This window comes from Orussus abietinus, unplaced genomic scaffold (genome assembly GCF_000612105.2).
Source record: "Orussus abietinus isolate OABI.00-Male unplaced genomic scaffold, Oabi_2.0 scaffold2, whole genome shotgun sequence".
NCBI classification, from domain to species: Eukaryota; Metazoa; Arthropoda; class Insecta; order Hymenoptera; family Orussidae; genus Orussus; species Orussus abietinus.
Window position 1 is genome coordinate 704,543 of NW_019396012.1, and position 16,162 is coordinate 720,704.

Below are 16,162 nucleotides of genomic sequence, written 5' to 3' on the forward strand. Positions count from 1 at the left end.
TTATGATAATGGCGGTATCGCGGGGTCCCGTGACCATAAGTCACGCCCACGCGGCTCGTACTCGTTATTACGCGCACTCGTTATTACACGTGCAGGTTGTTCGGCGCAAGACCGATTTGTTCGAGCAACGAAATTGCGCAAGCGCGGCGGCCGTCTTGCTCTTGTTCTCGCTTTTGTCGGCCCGGGGTAATGAGTCGGTGGGGAAGGGGAATTACCTATCGCAATCCGTGAATTACGCGTACCGAGATCGATCTCGCGGTAACGATCAGCACGGCCGATCGGTAATTGGTAATCGAAAAGTACCGCCGAGTAATTTAATGGACGACCTTGTTAATGAATGACTCGCTAACCCGATATATTGTTGCCTCCTTATGCGCGGCATAAAAACCGTGAATCATGCCGAGAAAAAATTGAAATCGGGAATTAAATGCGTAATTGGATACGTTAATATAAAAGTATTCACAAAAAAAAAAGAAATTAAAATCCCAAATTGAACAAGATTCATCCACCCTTATCGATGCATCACCGATCAACTTGCACTTACCCAGAATTCAACGAGTTGGAATTAAAATCAGCAGTTACACCGTGATCAAGTAATAATTACTAATCCATCGATCATTGCCCATGATTACCATTTCCCGATTATCGTCGCTACGAGGCGATCGCCGCTCATGTAATAATTAAAAAAAAAAAAAAGGCAACAAGATTAACGAAAAACTAATCGCCACTTTACGACGTCCGATCATTTACAAGTCATGTAACTGTCATCGATATGGTGTTGATTATTCCAACTGTTCACTTCCCTCGAATATCTCCCTCGGCATCTCGGCGAGCAATTAACAATTTACATGAAGCCACGTAGGTACAAACTATCCAGGGATACGGGAGCTGGGCTGGATTAATTATTCTAATTCAAAGTCATGCAAACAGATTTCTCGGTGGATGCCAGTAAATCCGAAGTAGACGTGACTCGACTGACACCGCGTTTTGCTCAACACAAGTGACAAGAAATCCCACGAGAAGGTCCCCTCGTCGGCATTTTGTCGCCGTGGCGCCAGCTTTGCACTCGCAATGCATTTGCATAACCGCATTTCATTTCTAGTCGGACCAACGTGCCATTTGTGGATAGACCATACGAATCATTGGTCCCCTGCACCTTGCATTGAAATGATGGATACACCCACGATTATCACCCCCGTTGGTCTCTTATCGCCATCACTGGAAAAACTGGGAAATTAATAACCCTAAATGGCCTCTCAGATTTCGTCGTCAATGCAAATGCCCCCAAATCGAGGCGGCTCTCAATCAGACATTTCCATTTCCTCGGCGGATATGACGGTAAATTGCACGGGTCAGATTTAACCCGATATCAAGCCACCAGCGGCGCTAGTGATAAGGCCACGGGATATACGAGCACGTCGTGATAATATTTTCACTTCGTTTCTTGCCGATATCAGCGTTGATTAGGTCACGCCGATTATGTATATAATTCCAAGCTAAATGTCGATATAAACATTTAACTATTCTTAAAATATCATTTCAAGTAAACCGTATAAGGTAACTTCCACTCCTAATTGTTTTTCCACGTTTTCAGCGGTAAGAAAATTCATGAAATTATTATTTCATATCAGTACCGAGGTGTCCTCCATTCCTAATAGTACTTTTTCCATATCACGCAACAGTGAGTTGATGAAACCATTTAATCATACCAGCGATAAGGTATTCTTCGCCCTTGATGTTTTTTTTTTTTCAATTCCTTGTATCGTGAGAACGTTCACGTGATCGCGTCATTTGATCATATCAGCGAGGATTTAATTATATTTCCGAAGATACGTTTAATGCCCCGAGGCACTCGGAATGCATCTCGGAAGGGAGTTACGGACTGTGTACAAGTTTACGCTATTTTCTCGATAATTTTAGCCTTTGCACGAGAGACCTGTTTGTATGCCACCGAGGGACACGTGTGAGACTCGGAGTCTCAAACGTCTCAGCTCTCAAGGGATGGACGCGTGAAACGCGCCGCGTTCGCGTCTCCGCCTCGGCTTTCAAGAGAAAGTGTACACACGTGGAGGTTTACCCGCAATATGTACATCGCACGCACTTCATCGCTGCCGGTAAATCCGACTACCGTCCTGCCTTCCCGATGCAAACCTCTCCACCGTCCCCAAGGAAAACACGAAATCCTCCAAGCGCGGCTACCAGCCATTTCTTCGAGTCTCCGTTTATACTCTTTTCACCAAAAAATGTCATTCCCCCTCCCCTGTACTTAAACCTAAATACAATAAACAATAAATCCGAATGACAACGAATTTCAACGTCTCGACCCCGTCAACTTAAAAATCTCATTCACTCTACGGCCGATATCGTTCCTCCACAAATTTCCATTAACGATGACTGATGAAAATCTCATAAAATATTATAAATATTAAAATTTAATCGTAGACCAGAATACCACATCGCCTATTAGTCACTCAAAAGATTTAGGTCATACTGAGTTGAGCTCTATACTGTTTAAATTACTTGTACATTTAATACAGTTCGAGTGTGCAAGGGTACGCTAAAATTGCACATAATACAAGATCGTTTAACCCTTTTACTGCCGAACAGCGATGTATTGTCGTTTTTTACCACATTTCCAAGTATAAGGTATGGATTTCGAATTTCAGGAGGTTTCATCGAACATATTTGAAAACAACATGTCAAGTTAAACAGCGTGTACATGGAATACATCTACGAGTGTACTATAAATTTCGTGTACCTCGTCTGAATAAAACTTCCCATACATGTTTCATGAATCTATTGCAGTCTTTTATTTTTTTTTTATTTTTTTTAACAGAGCATGTCGTCGCTTCCCAGTAGCCGTCTCATCGAGCCTCGGGCTGTTGTACGCGACAAGCGTCTTATTTCCTCCTTTTCGCTCAGTTCTGTCACGCTAAATACCGTCACGGCTCGTTCGTCGTGAAAAACCCTGCGTAACGTCTACTTACAATTAGCGTGACAAGCTCGTCTCGCGAATTATTACCGTAAAGTCCCTCAGTGTTCTGCTTGGTCGTGCATTAACATCTTGATGTACATAAACAACAATGCATTAACATCGCTCTTTCATTGGACCGTACGAACCCAACACGAACTACCGTAAAAGACTGGAAATCTCTTACATGTATATATTTAATATAAGTACACCCAATAATTTCTACGAGCTGGTAAAAGATGACTGCACATTAAATCATATAGATCATCACATCGAATTCCCGATTTTCTAGGTGACCTTTTTACTTACACCTTTTCCAATAAAATTTTACATTTCTTAATTTAAGACAGTTTAACCGTAATTTTTATAACTTTACCGAATATCTAAGGAACTTGCAAGCGTCTTTTTGATACAGTAGAAATATTAAATTCGGAATGAAAAAAAAAGAAAAAGTCGTAGTTGGAATTTAATTACACCGCTCTTCGTCTCGTTACTCTCGCGCTTTACCCACTCGATTTCAGAAAATTCATGTGAGATTAAGGTACATAGTAATTATACTCCTAAACAGATCAGCGTCTCGAAGAAAGTGCAATTGCCTGAACGGCGACTCTCGGATCTCTCCATTAACGGCGATTGAACGTCAGTTTATCGTCTAAAAGAAAAAAAAAAAGGGCCTCCGAAGCTAAGCCGAAGAACGAAGCCGGAGATTAAATGGACGAAGTGGAGGAAAACGAGGGTAAAAAATATCCGAATACATATTTGCATATGCAGGACTTTCAGGAGAGCCTGATGGCGCTCCGAAAGGGGAGAAGAAAAGAACGCGAAGCCGAGTCTCGGCCAGGAAGGCATTGAATTTTCGAGAGATACCGCCGTTGCCCTCGCAATAAACAATTTAATACCCGCGTTTGTAACATCGAGGATCTTAGATTTGTTTGCCGACATTCTGCTCCCTCTTTTCCGCCATAGATCACGCAAAGGTAAACGGGTTCGCATTAACGCAAGCGCGTATGTCATGCAACGATGAATAAACGAGACGGCGTTAAGCTCGTTGGTATTTGCAGGACGTAATTAATGCGCGATTATAAATATCATCTCTTTCTCGTGTTCCATCTCAAAGTGAACGTAACTTTCTAACGAATTTGTCTGAACAATTTTTCGGCACTTTCGCTGTCTACCCTGTTAATACGTGAATCGCAAGTTTCCCTCAAATCCGACACGCCCAATTGATAAGACCCTCTCTACGCACTTTTCAACTTGTTTCAAGTCGATTTATCAAACATTGCGCCTCGATTTTAAATTGTCCTACCGAATTTGGGATTTCATTGCCACTTTTGTACGTCTCAATTATCCGGAATTTACATTATTACATTACAATTTACATTACATTACAAATATTTTCAACCATGTCGCGTTAGAACACAATGGAGTCAGTTTGGGGGGATCAAGGGGACGTAGAGTAGTCGACGAGCTTTTTCAAAATCGCGCTGACTAATTTTCTTGTTGGACTCGCGGCCACGTTTCACGAAGGCAAAACAGCGGAATACCGAGAAGCACTATCGGCCAGCTCGTTATCGAGCATTCCCCAGATAAGTCCCGATGGTAATGGCGTACGTGAAGATCTCAACGAGGTGTACGGGCATTATTCCCCTAGCCGGGCATTGCCAAGTATGTGTTTAACCAAGATCATGTTACATATCCGATGTGGCGATTGGACGGCCATCCTTGACACTTGAGAATCCCTAAGATGCACCATTCACACGTGAAAAGCATACGGCCGCCATTATTACCCAGATACCCTGCATATCCTGGGATAATGAAATCGAAAGTACTCGAGCAACTCTGATTTTCATAGAAAATCACAAAGTCGTCTAAAAGCAACTCCACCATCCTGAAAATGAGGCTTCACTTTCCTTTAATTTTTAATAACATTTTTCCATACAATAAATTCAGATAACACATATCCCAGCCTATCAGATTTTCTGCAGAAATTATGATAAATTATACGAGGCATCCACTTATTTCTCATAATTGCCAGTTCGAGTAGAAAGAAATTCAAAGGATGCAACTGACCGACTCGTTGAAGGAAGCAAAAATGTTATCCTTAGAGCATTGAAAAGTGCGAATAAAATGTTAAAATGTTATTCCTGGACGTAGAAAATTCGAAAGCGAACCAATCATTTTGCAAATGGATTTTAATTCCTCAATTTCCAGCAACCCATTTTTAATTTCTTTTACCCAATTAATTCAGACAATCTGCATTAACGCATGTACTTGTTTTTCTCCATAAAAACAGGGGAACATACATATAAAAAGTTTTAATATCTCTCGTCGCTACCATTTAAAGTTGAAGGAAATTTAATAAAATACGATTGATTAGCTCGTTTCCGAAGAAAGTTCTCGGGAATTATCGAGAGAATAATTCCTCAATAATCGAAGGCGGGACGCAGCAACAAATGGAGACGTCAAGAGAGGACGGGACTTCCCTTCGATGAGCAATTAATTGATAATACCTCGGGTTACAGGTGGCGTTTCCGTGTACGATACACGTTCTCGGATACGTGAGCCCCTAACGTTTAAATTATCTGGAATATGTGCGGATAAACCTCTCAATTAATCCATATTGTCGCTTCTACGAATACGCGATAACCACTGTTGAAAAAGAAAAAAGAAATATATACATATATCCAAGGCGGCGCGATTGTGCTCCATTTAAAAGCCGCGATCATCGCCGAGGGTTTGTTAACGATCGTGTAACGGCTGACATTACAAACTTTAGTACGATACCGGATTAAATAAAGCATTCTTATCGCCGCACGATACCGCCTTGATATTTATAGACTAGTCCAGAGGATGTAAGTAGAAGAAAAAAAATGTTAAGGTAAGCGATGTAAAAATAGGCAAGGTAATGCATTCGGGAATTTAATGATGAACCGATAATGAGTATATTCAGAGGCCCCATGTTCGAATTTTTCGTTGTTTTTTTTGTTTTCTTCCTTGACGTTTTGTTCTCCGTTTTTAATATGAAAATGGGGAGCGGCTTATAAATGGACCGGAAGTATTAAGGCGGTAATTGTAGACGGTTCTGCATAATAGGCATTTCTTCCTGGAGCATCTGGCAGAGAAGTAAAACGACCACAGCTGCCAGATATTTGATACGGACTATGATATGCTTCGGTACGCTTTGGCGCCTATTGATAACAGGCCGCGAGAAAATATCTATTAACAATCAAATATTGGCCGACCACTCGTCTCTGTATAAAGTTATATACACCTCGATCGAAGGAAATCCGATTGAAGTTGCCGAATAAAAGTACCACCCTCGAGATCTGCACGATAAGGCAATTTCCACTGGAAATGGGTAATTGAGATATACAGGGTTTCTCGTGTAAAATGTTCAGGTGAACGTACAATTAAAGTAATCACGACCCTCTGTGAACCGCCTTACCGTAATCAAACTTATCATTCCGTTATACAAATGAGTAGCCCGTTCAATTAGAGGTATTGTTAAACTTCCGGATACGAAGAAATGATTTCCGAAATTTGCCAATAGAAATTTCCGTGGATTGGAAATCTCCATAGTAATGAGTCCTATGATTTCTCAATTAATGGTAATTGCCATAAATTCGTAGACGAAGATCTCACCACACACGCGAGACCGTCATTTTCATACGAATGATCGATTTGATTTGTTTCGATTCTGTTTCGATTATGTCACAATTTTAAATTGTTATTTAAGTATAGAGCTACCGGAGCCGCTCCTCAGGAGGGGATTCGCCCTCCGGCGGAAGCGTCGTCTTCAGGAACTGGAAGTCCACGGACGTCTGTTACGTATCAAACGTGGCGAGATCTTTAAGCGCATTCGTGTAAACACCAGCGGAAATACACTCGACTCCTTCGGGCCCATTCAGCGAGTGTGTGGTTAACTTCATTCACAGTTACCCCCACCCAGCTGGGAGGCCACTACTATGTTTTCAGGCGCGCGGACTCGCGCCTAAACAACCGCAACTCTAAGTCGTATCCGAATTAGAACACCAATCAGGCGTGTCTCACGATCCAGAAGCTAATCCCAAAAAACTTGAAAAAAAAAAAAGAAAAAAAAGTAAATACAAAAACGAAAGAAATACTATCAAAGCTCCTTGAAACTTCCCCATACTCGATTTGACTAGTTAACCCCGGATTAGTGAAATTCCCGCTGCACCAACAAAAGTTAAACTAACCGACGATTCCGCAGTTGGCTAAGCACCGGTAATCGAGCGATTAATTCTAATCGCGTGTTAACTAATCACAGAAAAAAAAGTAAATACGAAAACGAAAGAAATACTATCAAAGCTCCTTGAAACTTCCCCATACTTGATTTGACTAGTTAACCCCGGATTAGTGAAATTCCCGCTGCACCAATAAAAGTTAGACTAACCGACGATTCCGCAGTTAGGTAAGTACCGGTAATCGCGCGATTAATTCTAATCCCGTGTTAACTAATCATCGATTAAACCTGACCTAACCTAACCGACCCCACGTCCGGCTAATGAGCGAGGGTATATAGGAAAAAAAAAGAAAAAAGAAAATGAATGAAAGCGTATTTAGTACACTTTTTTTCACGCCTTTCGAAGCTTAGGGGGTTATTTTCTACACGTGGCGCGGTAGTCGAAGGGAGATTAATTTTTATGGTTTTCGGAAGTTCAGGTCCCACCTGGCGTTTTTATAAATAACTAGAAGGTAGTGAATCAGACCGTTTGACACGCGAGGTGAACAACGAGTTTCGACGTTGCATTCTGCACCGGCTTGCCTCTGGATTCGCGTAAAGTGCGTAAAGCGCACCTAGCCGTGCGTTTCGGTACAGAGACGTTACTTCAAAGGAAGGCGAAAGTAAACCTTCCCTTGCTTTCTGCCGGCCCCGACATCACCGGTCGCCGTTTTTTATTCCCCGGTATTTCGCGCTATGACAGACAACCCGGTTATTTCGGGCCGAACCGAAATGCGCGATAACGTGTCACCGGAAGACTTCCGGCGTCGACTGTTTATTTATTCCCCCCCTTTATCCCCGTGTTCCAACGGTCAACTTTTTCCAGACTCTTCAGGGTCTCCCGCGATCATCGGATCCTTTTTGGCAATTTCAGGCCGAGGACTCTGGACTCTTTTTTCCCCACTCGCGTCTTTCAGATCCTTTTTATCAATTTTAGGCAAAGACCCCTGCACCGATAAAAAAAACCGACGAAAATTTACATCCGTTTTTAGACACCTCACTAACCGAAGTTTCACATAGAAACCCGATAAACTGGCGAAACTACAAATTAGAAAATATATAAACCCACGCAACTAAATGTAACGTTGCCGTACAATTCTCTTTAACTTAACATAGATGCCGAATGTGATGTTACAGGAACGACGTAATTTTAATTTAGTTTATCCTGGCATCGAAATAACAAATGATCGAGTACGTAACATGAGCATTTTTATCAGGGTGGACTCACATTTCGCCATCCGCGTGTTTCAAATTCCTTTTAACAACAGTCCCACGCGTGTATAATTTTTTTTTCCTGTATTTTTAACAGCCCTTCAGAGTCCTCGGATCCCTTTTAACGATTTTAAGCAAAGACCGTCTCCCCACTTTTCGGATCCCTAACCGGGATTTCTTTCTATATTTATTTATTAATATTCCAGTCCACGCCGTATTTCTTTTCCTTTCCCGGGATGATTCCGTCCTTTGTACGTCAAAGCATTCCAGGATTTCGCCGATCCGATGACTTCACGTGGACGTCGAAAATGCACGTTGCGCCTCCCGAAGTGCGTTGAAGGTTCCGTCAATATTAGCACATCGCCGACGTACTCGAATACGGTGACGTATGAACGTCTTCGTCACTTTGTCCCTAGACGTGCGTTTTCGGGTATTAAAAAAAAAAAAACAGCCGAAACCTCACGGACCGAAATAACCTCCCGAGAAATATGAAATCCCATCATCGGACTCCGAAACCTTCCATTAAAACAATACGCCAATTGATGCAAGCTCGTCTTCAAGGACCTCTTCGTCAAACTTCCTAAACGACAGGGCCTCGACGATATAAAAATGGGCATAAAAAAACATTAAAATATACGAGAATAGTTCGCGGTAAATCTACCGGATGTCGATTTGATCTTTCAAATTATTCAATATCTGATACCATAAATATGGAAATAATTAGGCCACAGCATAAGGATCATTCATAAAGTGGGGGCCGCGAGTTTACGTGAATTTACAGATATTCCGTCTGTTTGACATAAAAAAAAAAAATCGTGTAAAAATGTAAAAATACGAAAATAAATACGGTATAAATCTACCCGGATGCCGATTTAATTTCTCAAATTGTTAAATATTTAATCCTTAAATGTAGAGAATATCTGGTACATGGTTTAGCAATTGTTAATACAGTAGGGACTGCGAGATCATCCGAATGTACAGGTAATTCCGTCTCAATTTGATATTTCCCTCGGTTTGTTAAGTCATCGCGAAGATACGAGAGGAAGGCGCACTTTGTTATACGAGCACCGCCGATCGTCGTGTGAATCAGGCTTAACGACCGATTCTACGTTGACGACAGAACTGAAATATGAAGAAGGTTCAGCCTGTATACTTGTATACGGTACGCGATCATAAATTCACCCCGGTTGACCGTGAATCTCTCGCGCGCTGTAATCTGACTGTTTAATACGGAGATACATCGCGCGCGTTAAAAAGTGCGATATTCCCCTACGCGAACTACGTGATCACGTTTGACGACAGCAACGAGGAGCGTTTTAACGAGCATTAAATTCACCTAAGCGATACGCGACACACCTGACCGTCTCAAGTGAGGCCTTCGACCTTAAAGAGGAAGGACCTCAACGTGTTCCCTGATAAGCCTCGATAAACGACCCGAGAAAATTCCTGACACCTTTCGCCGTGAACCGATTAAGAAGCCGCCTCTTTTTATCATTAATTTTATGAATGAACGCTATAGAAAGATATTTTGTTATACCTTCTCTCAGCGGTACACGCGAACATAGAGAAGATTTGAGAATATACATCGAATGCATAATTGAATTAGGTATAAAAAAATATCTTAATGGTATTTAATTAAATGTTAACAACTGAGATAATCCGTATTCATGAAATCAACATAAACTTGATTTATTGAGTTTCGTTTATTAAGTCCCGAAATACTTGGTCGTTATACAAATTGATGGAGCAAGGACCGAACATACGCGATTGATTCTTGTTTCCCGGTGCAGAATGTTAGGTGGAAAAATGGTAATGGGTTATTAGGATTCCGGTGCATCGATATGTGGTCCTTGCACCTTATTCAGGACTCGTCTAAGTCCTCGAGTCGACTGTGCTCTACTTCAAGGTCTAGACACGTGGAAAGACGCACGTCGGAGGAGTAATTCATCGAGGCACGAGGCATGCTCGCGTGTTCACGGGGCATAAGTGATCGTCGAATAAGGAATAGGGAATAAAAATCAATTAACATCCTCCTTTTGACATCGGGTCGATAATCGATCGCGGAATATTCCCCCGGGAGAGTTTATTCGTCCATATCTTTCCGTGGAGGCGACACCGCGGGTGTCATCGCGAGGTGTCCGCGATAGAAAAACGCGAAACCGGACAGAGCGCTTGCAAATAATGTGACATGCATAAAACATGAATTAACCGAACCGTGTAATAGAACCAGGTCATTCGGGGAGGGCAAAATTGTTTATTAAAGATTGGCAGGTTAAAAGAGACTCCCCCTTCAGAAGTAAATTAATTCAAATTTATCAATTTATCTTCCCGATTTTTCCGAATACATTTTCTCGATTATACCGGATGTACGAACAAGAACAACATTGCCGAAGAGGTTTGGTGGTGGATTTTCCCCTCTTCCGGAGGATTCAAATTTCTCACAGTTTATCTTCCCGATCTTCCGGAACATTTTCTCGGGGGTATCGAATGTATAAACGAGGGCAACGTTTGCCAAAGACTTTAGTGGTCTGTTTTCTCCTCGTCTCTCTCTCGAAGAATCGGCCCTTAACGATCGGCACACCATAAGGCAGGTTTCTCGCAATAAATCGCCGGGCGGACTACTCGAGGCGTGCAATCAGCGCATCCAGCCCCCGACAAGTGCAGTTTGCACTGCGAGGTGGGCCGCCAAAAATTGCGCCGATTATCGCGATAAAGAGGCGCGAATCGCAAATGTTTGTTAAGCGAGCTCGATCGAGAGTCCCGACAAAAACGATGGCAGGTGTGAAGATGGAATTTGAGCCGAACAATTCATTGATCAGTGACTTCGGCAATGCAACGATGAAAGTACCAGGGAAATCCTCTGATGGAAAGATGATCGATAATCGATGCGACTTGAAATCTCGAAAGTTTCCCGCAACCTGGGAATTCCCCTCGCGATATGATATGCCTAAATAATTGATTGACTCGAAGTTTCGGCACTGGAAAGGAGAAGGTACCAACAAATCATCGAAGGGCCAGGGGTCGATACATCGATATCCCGAGCGATAACTCGCGAGTCGAGCCCGCGATTTAACGGGGCGGGTCGAAGAAGCGGCGATTGACGATCTCGCGCTTCGCGTCGGGTTGCCTCCGTTTGTTTATCCTCCTTTCCTTTTGCCCAATTTTTTATTGCGCCAGTCGATACGAGAGGATCGAACGTGCCGCTCGATATTTATTTTCCCGCCGGATTTAGGGCCGATTTCTTAGCCGCGCCCCGCGGAAGTCCTGAATTTACCCAGGAAGTCAACACTTCGCCAAGGGGCCCGTGGTCCCATTTAATAAATTACACGAGCTCCCATTAAAAATCCCCAAAAAAACACTCAGACAATCCCTCTTACTTTCCAGATCTATATCTCCTATAAAAATATTCCTGAAAATCCGTGCACTCTGGTACTCGCTTTTGCTAAATACCAAAAATTTCATTTCGCGACCCTTATTATATGTTAGGTGCAACATATTTATTCCCTATTCCACTTTCTTAATCTTCGTTCCCAGAAAAACGTCTCAAGAAATTAATGCACCAGGTACAACCCTTTCAATGATTTACAAAGTTCCCGCCATCTCCACATAACCTCGTCTCTCCCAGCTCTCATTCAAGATGCAGCATATTTACCGCCGTAACGCTCTCATTTAAGATTCGGTGCAGGATATTATACGAAGAGATGAAAATTCGCCAGTTTCGCTCATCGAAATCCCTCGGTCGCCCTCGGCCCTGCTTGACGCGATGACTCGGCCGATAATGGCCACTTGCGTGTACGCACACCTCGGCACAGGTGCACGCAGAGGCTGGGTACTTTCTCAGGTACACGTCGGTGGGTCTTGCTCGAGGTGCACGAGGTGCACATGGTTATAGGTATTTGGTCGGTACTCACCAAAAGGAGCGGATTCCGGACGTCGGGTCTCGTTCCGTCCGGGCCGGCGACTCCACCCCGCGGATTTCGGTCACTCTATCGCAGGATTGCACGCACGTCCGCACCCACGGGTACACACACTCCTACCTTGGGCTCCGCACATCACCGAACATCCCGTAAACCTGCAAGCCCGGTTAAATGGATTAAATGACTCCGAAGTCGACGGCTGGAGATTTCTTTTTATTTCTCCCAGCCTCGATTTTCCAATTTTGAGCGCACCTTTTGATTTTCTGCAGCCGACGATGCCAGCGACCTCTTTTCGGCGGTACCAACGGTGCTCCGATTTAATAAGTTGCTCGTAAGCGTTGCATGTAATGGACCGTTTATGAACGGAGCAACCAAAGTGAGAAAACTCGGGAATTATTATTTTTTTTTCGGGGCTCCACTCGACCCGGAGTTCTTGAAGGGAGCACTTCTCTTTTGCCAAAAACCTGGCCAACTTTTGCACACTTTATACGGGGAATTTATGTCTCCTCTTTGTACTCCGATTTACCGACCAGACCGTCTCTCTCCCGAGGTTCTCCCACTGGAGACCACAAACTTTCCGTCTCCTGTTTTTATGTCCGCCCTTCAGCCTCGCCCTTCTTCAAGTACCAACTCCACCGAGAATTCAACCGCGTACATACTTTTCCCTTCCCCCGACCTCTTCCTCTACCAGGCCCACCGATCTTGGATGTCCTGATCCTTGCCAAGGATGTTGTAAGCACCGAGGGAATATCCTTCTTCGAGTACCAAAGCGGTGCACGTACTCCTCCAGTTTCCCGGTTTCCTCCTTTCGAGAGCCTTATATCTTGGAACCTTTCTTCCAGATCCACTAACTGAAGGTACAGATCCTCTGCAAGGATCCTTAGCCCACCAAGAAATCCCCTGCGACTCCTAACCCAGTTCTTAACTCTTCCAGGAGCTCTGATATCCTGGAAGGCGGCTTCTTCTTAACCTCTCTTCCAGATCCTCCAATCCTGCACAGGTGATTCCTCTTCAAGGGTCCTTCGAGTAACAAACGAATCTCCTTCGAGTCCTGCCTCCACTTAATTCATATATCCTCCCTCCATACCCGTCTCCACTCCAGCCTCCAATATCTTGTAACACCTCTTCTTGACCTCCCTTCCAGATCCACCAATCCGACCTGATCCTCTTCAAGGATCCCCCGAGCGAATGTCCACCAAGGGGCGCCGCTTCTCCTAACCTCACTTCTACTTTCCTCCTCCTTGGGCGCGAGGAACTCCGTAGAACGCGTAAGTGCGCGGCTCGCGCACTTACCGGGCCGCAGACGCGTAATTTCTGTAATCCAACCTCGGAACTCGTAACGAGAGTCGACGTCGACGACGCCCTAGCCGGCGCACTTGCCGACCGTCCTCGGCCTCGCCTGGGCGGTGGACTCGTACTCGCCGCCCGGGGAACGAGTTCCCGATAATTCCCACATAATGGCGCCGGTTTAGGGCGACTCGTGCGTCTCGAGGTTACAGGGTGTAGTGTCTTCCGGCCGGCCAGGCCGAGGTTAACGATCTCCCAGGGATCGGCGATTATTATTCCCGATTCCTTGCCGTGCTGCCGAAAAACGCTCCGCGAGCCCTCCCCCTCCGGGCGAGGCCCTTTCGTGATGCGCCGAAGAGTTTGCGCAGGTTTGCTCCCACAGGTTTGGTCCTGTAGGTTTGGTTATGTAAGCTATGCCTTGGAAGTTTGGTTATGTAAGTTATGTCTTGGAAGTTTGGTTATGTAGGTTTTCCCTTGTAAGTTTAATCCTGTACACTAGGTTATGTAGGTTTTGCCTCGTAAGTTTGGTCTTGTAGATTTGGTCCTGTAGGTTTAGTCCTGCAGGAACGATACCACGCGTCGGTGCGAAAAATCTTCCTCTTGATAACGATGGAAATATCTCGGCTACTTCGCGTTTGAAGTCCTCCCTGAGACCACCGACGGACTTCTTCAGCGTCTCCAGGGAAATCCTCGCTCGACCTTATCGTTCCCTCCTTGAATGGGAATAAAATATCCCGAGAGTCGAATTATCCTCTGGTTTGACTTCTTAGACCCAGACGCGCTTTCGATCACTCCAAATATTCCTTTCGTGGAGTATTCCTGGCGGTCGGGTTACATCACTCGCACTATTCGTTAATACCGATTACGAGATACAGGAGAGGAGGGCCCGAGTGATTTCGGCGGAGATGCGAACTATCTAATCGCGAGGTGGCCTCTCTTTATCGACGATTCATGATTTATGTTCAGGTAGTCCTCTAGGCCGGTGATAGGAAATCCAAGTTACCCCGGAGACGCGAGCTCTTCGGCCGGCGGGCTTAGCTCGGTTTATCAGGCAGCCCGTCCTTATCACCGGGTCTCTATTCCGAAATCCTTCGCGGATTTTTCGGGAATAAACGGGCGATAGAAAAAAGCCTATGTAACCATCCTGGACGCGATGTCGAATCTCGGAAGGATCAACACTAACTGAGGCCGATCCGAGGTCGTCGCTCGGTCGTAATCCCGCGACGTAAACACCGACGCCGTGAACTCCGTGTTTTCAGTTACAGTCCAGTTAAGTTAGAGTTCAGTTAGAGGCCAGTTTCTCGACGCGGCGCGTCCGCAAGAACTTCAGGCGGGGAAAAAATCACAGGGAGCAAACCCCTCGAAGACATGTTGCTTTTAGCGGTTTTTCTTCGACGAAGGAATGCACCTTTGCCGTGCACCCCGCGTTAGCACGCTCGCCGGTTCCTCGGTTTGTCCAAGAAATTTTCACAAGGCGTGAAAATACGAGATGCGACGCGACTCGAATTTTCACCCGTGGACTCCAGAGCGAGACTTCTCGTCTATCACCCGTGGCGCAAAATACTCCACATGTTGCATCATTGATTTCTTCAAAGTTCCACAAAGAATTTCTCACGCGCTCCTAAAGAGTTCTTCGGGAACTCCGAAGTCTCCTACTCGTCCCAACGAACACTTGGGATTTTCCGGTAAACGTTCACATTTAGTAACCGAATGTTTCGTGATTTATCGAAAGCTTAACTAGCACCTGACCCGGAGTTCCTTCTGAATTTCGGTCACGTGATACAGCGCCCTCTGGCATTGTTCATTAGTATACGATTAATTGAACCTCATTACGGTGAGGTTAGAGAACTCCTCGTCGAAGTTCTTCTCGAACACCATCCACGTGGAGCAGCGTCGTTGGTTTACCGTTTAAACCCCATAAATTGGAAACGCTACCTAGTCTCTCGTTGAGGTTAGAACTCCTCGCCGGAGTTCCTCCTGAACTTCGTCCACGTGGTGCGGCAGTCTCTGGTGCTATAGCGGACCGTCCAGGGTGGGAGCGACCCGGAGCGACTTCATAGGCTCGCGCGGGTCCGGGCGGTGATTTTTCGCGGGGCGTCGCGCCGTGCTCGGCCCCGGGGTGTCTCGTCGGCGGCAGTTCGCGCACTCCGCCGATTTCCCCGGTCGCGGCCGGTCGGCGGTGGTCGGCGCGATCCCGGGCAGGCGGCGCCTCGGTCGGGCCGCGAGGAGGCCGCTGCTGTCGGCAGGTCCGAGGTGCTCGTCGGGCGCGATGCGGAACGCGGCGGTGAACGACGCATGGCCGTACGAGACACCGGGAGAGTCGGAGACTGAGGGCCGAGTCGAGCGCACGCCGCCGAGCGGCCGCCCGCCCCGACGCACCACGCGCCACCACGCGCCACCGCGCGCCACCACACGCCGCCACCGCCACCGCGCAGCCGGCGCGCGCAGGAACCCCCGCCGCGCACCCAGGATGGCATCCGGATCACCGGGACCTCCGCGAACGAGCGAGTCGCCCCCGACGCGCCGCCCGAG

General features: G+C 45.6%; 1 protein-coding gene across 2 annotated transcripts in view; it reads right to left on the minus strand.

Annotated features, from left to right (window-relative positions):
• LOC105700460 overlaps window positions 1-15,340 on the minus strand; it is an 81,248-nt gene extending 65,908 nt beyond the window's left edge. Inside the window, exons 1-2 of one of the 2 annotated variants that reach the window (XM_012426293.1) lie at window positions 12,596-15,340; window positions 12,338-12,498 (exon numbers count right to left, since the gene is read on the minus strand). The gene's annotated coding sequence lies outside the window, so the exon portion shown is untranslated. Of the gene's footprint in view, window positions 1-12,337; window positions 12,520-12,595 lie in introns of those variants that run through there. The other variant, XM_023434575.1, reaches the window with a different exon arrangement.
• Window positions 15,341-16,162: the final 822 nt, after the last annotated feature.